Source organism: Hyperolius riggenbachi, chromosome 1, assembly GCF_040937935.1.
Source record: "Hyperolius riggenbachi isolate aHypRig1 chromosome 1, aHypRig1.pri, whole genome shotgun sequence".
Lineage (NCBI taxonomy): Eukaryota > Metazoa > Chordata > Amphibia > Anura > Hyperoliidae > Hyperolius > Hyperolius riggenbachi.
In genome coordinates this window covers 471,506,637-471,511,908 of record NC_090646.1, presented here as the reverse complement: position 1 = coordinate 471,511,908, position 5,272 = coordinate 471,506,637, and the positions used below count along the sequence as shown (strand labels likewise).

Genomic DNA, 5,272 nt, shown 5'->3' with positions numbered 1-5,272 from the left:
CGTGCCTCGGATTTTTACACCTCCTAAATCCTTAGGCAACAGGGCTTGATTTTACTAGGCTTCTCCAAGCTGAAAATCACTGAACAAAATAGTTTACAATATTTACTGATCTGGTGTGGAAGTATAAGAAATTGTCTGATAGGTTGTAAGAATTTGTAACCCTAAGGCCCGGTTCACACTTGCGGTTCTCTGCCAAACGGACCGGATGACCTGACCGGATCCGGATCAGAACCGTACGGTTCTGATCCGGATCCGGTCAGTTTGCATCAGGTGTACATCAGGATGCGATCCGGATCCGTTTGGCAAAAGAGAGTAGAAATAAAATAAAAATGTTGGGGTCTGGGAGGTTAGCAGAAGGTGGACCTGTGGAATCAGGCCCTCCGCTGTTTAGAACTCACCTCCACCTCCGACATACTGCCAACATCTCCAGCACGTTTAAAGTCACTGCTGCTCCACTCCAAAATGCTTGCCCATGTGTCCCCATCCAAAATCGCCGCTACAATACGCATAGGAAGTGGGGTAGAACGTCCGGTTTTTATAGCCAGTGTGTTGTGCGCTCTCCGTTTCTCATTGGTTTCTATTGGCCGGATGCAACAGTCCGGCTCCGCTCCGGATACGTCAGCCGGAGGAGCCGGACCAAAAAATAGCGCATGTTGGGTCTTACGCCGGAGTCCGGATCCGGTCCGGCTCCGGTCCGGACGAAACGGACGCATGTGAACGGACGCATGGACTTTCATTGCTATGCCATGCGTCCGTTCCGTCCGTTCCGCATGCGGTCCGGCTCCGGCACGGCGATTCCGGACGGCGACCGCCAATGTGAACCGGGCCTAACCGTAAACACATCAGACTTTAAAGAGAATCTGTATTGTTAAAATCGCACAAAAGTAATCATACCAGTGCGTTAGGGGAGCTCTCCTATTACCCTCTGTCACAATTTTGCCGCTCCTCACCGCATTAAAAGTGGTTAAAAACAGTTTTAAAAAGTTTGTTTATAAACAAACAAAATGGCCACCAAAACAGGAAGTAGGTTGATGTACTGTATGTCCACACATAGAAAATACATCCATACACAAGCAGGCTGTATACAGCCTTCCTTTTGAATCTCAAGAGATCATTTGTGTGTTTCTTTCCCCCTGCAGCTATCACCCACTGAAGTGTCAGGCTGTTTCTTCCTGCAGAGTGCAGACAGATCTGCCTGTATGTAATTCCTCAGTATGTGAAAGCCCAGCCAGCTCAGAGGAGGATTTATCCAGCTTGTAAAAAAGATGAGAGAAGAGAGAAGCTGCTCTAATCTAAATAATACACAGGCAGTGTGCAGAGAGGGGCCTGGATGGGGGAGATGCATCACAGAACCACAACACTGAAGAACTTGGCAGCCTTCCAGACACAGGCTGACAAGTCTGACAAGAGAGAGATAAGTTGATTTATTACAGAGATGGTGATAGTAGAACGTGCTGCAGTAAGCCAGAACACATTAGAATAGCTTTTGGAACTTGTAGGATGATAAAAAACAGGATGCAATTTTTGTTACGGAGTCTCTTTAATGAGGATACCTTAAAAGGAATACTGTTGGGGGGGTCAGGGGAAAATGAGTTGAACTTACCCGGGGCTTTTAATGGTCCCCTGCAGACTTCATGTGCCTACGCAGCCACTCACCGATGCTCCGGCCCCGCCTCCGGTTCACTTCTGGAATTTCAATCTTTATAGTCTGAAAACCACTGCACCTGCATTGCCGTGTCCTCACTCCCACTAATGTCACCAGGAGCGTACTGCGCAGGCCCAGTATGGTCTGTGCCTGTGCAGTACGCTCCTGGTGACATCAGCGGGAGCGAGGACACGGCAACGCAGGTGCAGTGGTTTTTAGACTATAAAGATTGAAATTCCAGAAGTGAACCGGAGGCGGGGCCGGAGCATCGGTGAGTGGCTGCGTAGGCACAGGATGTCTGCAGGGGACCATTAAAAGCCCCGGGTAACTTCAACTCATTTTCCCCCGACCCCTCTACAGTATTCCTTTAAAACGGTATTATACTTCCAAAACTAAAATTTCAGTTACTACTCTGTTACATAAACACATTCTCTGTAAAAACCTGCAATATAGCAGGAGATGCTTGCTTATCTCTAGTCATTGGCAAAGGCAAATGTAATCTTTGCCGGCTGAAGGTCTCTGAGGAATATGTCTTCTCCTCTGCTGAAGAGGCACTTTCTGCTGAAAAAGTACATTGCCCTGAAAATAGCTGAGTCACTTCAGCAGAAAAGGAGGGGAGCAGAGTGAAGAGACATTCCTCAGAACTTCAGCCAGCAATGATTACATTTGCTGATGACCAGAGATAAGCAAGCTTTTCCTGCTCTCATAGTGTAAATAAAGGTTTTTACATACACATAATGTGTGGGAATGCTTTCAAATGTTATTTGAGTAAATACTAAAATGTTAGTTTTAGTGGAAGTATCTTTTAAAGGAATACTGTAGGGGGGTCAGGGGAAAATGAGTTGAACTTACCTGGGGCTTCTAATGGTCCCCCGCAGATTTCTTGTGCCTGCGCAGCCACTCACCGATGCTCCGGCCCCGCCTCCGGTTCACTTCTGGAATTTCAGACTTTAAAGTCTGAAAACCACTGCACCTGCGTTTCCGTGTTCTCGCTCCCTCTGATGTCACCAGGAGCGTACTGTGCAGGTACAGACCATACGGGGCCTGCACAGTACGCTCCTGGTGACATCAGCAGGAGCGAGGACACGGCAACGCAGGTGCAGTGCTTTTCAGACTTTAAAGTCTGAAATTCCAGAAGTGAACCGGAGGCGGGACCGGAGCATCGGTGAGTGGCTGCGCGGGCACAAGATGTCTGCAGGGGACCATTAGAAGCCCTGGGTAAGTGCAACTCATTTTCCCCTGACCCCCCCCCCCCCCCCCCCCCACACACACACACACACACACACACACACACACACACACACACACACACACACACACACACACACACACACACACACACACACACACACACACACACACACACACACACACACACACAGTATTCCTTTAAGGATTAATACATTTGCAGATTATGTCACTTGCGTGTCTTTTAGCAACATTTTTTTTCTTAATAAATCTAGTACATATGGATTTTATATAGCTGCAGTTGCACAACCACTAATTCCCATCAGCAACCGTTTTGTGATCTGATTTGACCAAGGCAAGGTATGTATACAATTTCCACACTACTTTAATAAATCAAGGCCATGTTTCAGCTTTACTTGTATAGTTAAAGGATACCCGAAGTGACCTGATGAGATAGACATGTGTATGCATAGTGCCAGACACACAAATAACTAGGCTATGTTCCTTTTTTCTTTCTCTGCCTGAAAGAGTTAAATATCAGGTATGTAAGTTGCTGACTCAGTCCTGACGTGACTACAGTGTAAGCCTCACTGATAAGAAATTCCCCTTTTTATCTCTTTCTTGCTCTCAGAAGCCATTTTCTGCTAGGAAAGTGTTTTATAGTTGGAATTTCTTATTAGTGTCATCATGTCACATGTCACTTCGGATATCCTTTAAGTGCTCTCCAGCTCAGCAAAACCTTGTCAATCCAAGCTCATAAACACTTGGTGCCAAATGAGTTTGTATCTCTCTTCACATAAAGCTAAGCCATTGTGAAACCTTGCATGTCCTTTTGTGTACATTTAACTCTCATCGAAGATATTGTGCCTCCTAGAATAACTAGACAGCTGGACTCATTTTACTGAGACTTTTGTTTTTGATAGAGACCAGCAATTAAACAGTTTAAGAAATCTGCTGCACTACAGTTTGAGGATGTTAAAGGTCTGTACACACGCCGGACTGCAGGCAACGACGGGTCCGTCGTCCCCTCCCGCTGGGTGGGCGTTCCAGCGACAGTCTGGCGTGTGTACAGTCTGTCTGCAGACTGATACGGCTGTTTCTGAGCGATCCGCCCGACAGATCGCTCAGAAACAGCCGTAACAGTCTGCAGACAGACTGTACATACGCCGGACTGTCGCTGGAACGCCCACCCAGCGGGAGGTGACGACGAACCCATCGTTGCCTGCAGTCTGGCGTGTGTACGGACCTTTAAACTAAACACCATGCAAATCTATATTTAAAAAAAAAATTCATCCAAATTCCAATTCTATACAGAATGATTAAATACAGTTTGTGTACTATTCTGTCTTTACTTCCTGTAAGCTCTTTTACAGCAGCATTCAGGATGACCAACCACTTCACTGCCATAGGTTCTACATATGGGGTGTTGCAAGTTCTAATGTGCTGGACAACACTGTCAGTCTAAATGTTGAAACTTAGTGATGGGATCTGCCAAAATTCACTTAACTCTCCACATAAAGACTAGATTCCACTCCTGCTACAATCAAGCTATGGACTGAACAATCTGTCCCCTTTTCAGTTCCATACCTCTACTTCTTCAGCACTAGCTGAATGGACTGTGAGTTAACTAATGGTGGCCACTAACAATCCAATCTTTCATCCAATCTTACCATTGCTATGTAATATCAGGTTACTGCCTAAATTATCCATTCAATATATTCACTCAGTTTACCAGATATATTAGATAGATTTGGATGAAAAAAGATTGGATCATTAGTGGGCACCTTAAACAGTTGTCAGATTTTTGTTTTTATGGACTTGTGTCCATGGTCCTTAATAATTCATTGAAAATATTATTACTGGGTTAAAGGGAACCTGAGGCAAGAGGGAGATGGAGGCTGCCATGTTTATTCCCTTTTAAACAATACCAGTTGCCTGGCAGTCCTCTTGATCCTGTGTCTAATACTTTCAGCCATAGACCCTGAGCAAGCATGTGCAGATCAGGTACTCTGACTTAGCTGATTCAGGTTTTACTGGATTAGCCATATGCTAGTTCCAGGGTTTTGACTCGGGTACTTCGTATGCCAGATCATCAGGACTGCCAGGAAACTGGATTGTCTACAAGGAAATAAATATGGCAGCATCCATATCACTCTCACCTCAGGTTCCCTTTAAGTGCCTCAACTTGGTGACAATGAACCACTTTCTAGAACTACATAGCTCTACCCAGCAGGCACATATATACTGTACCTCCGTATCGCGTGTAGCAAGTGGCCGTTGCATACACTGATTACTAGAGTCTTTCCGTGTGCTGAAAATTGAAATGTATAAGCTGTCAGGCGAGGTTCACAGTGCTCAGTTGCGTTGCAGAATAATCCTGCATGTCAACTCACTACCCATACATTTTTATGGGCCTGTTCACAGTGCTGCATTGGAACC

General features: G+C 45.7%; 1 long non-coding RNA gene across 1 annotated transcript in view; it reads right to left on the bottom strand.

Annotated features, from left to right (window-relative positions):
* LOC137521407 (uncharacterized) overlaps positions 1-5,272 on the bottom strand; it is a 91,396-nt gene that overhangs the window by 18,155 nt on the left and 67,969 nt on the right. The gene's annotated exons all lie outside the window — the stretch shown is intronic.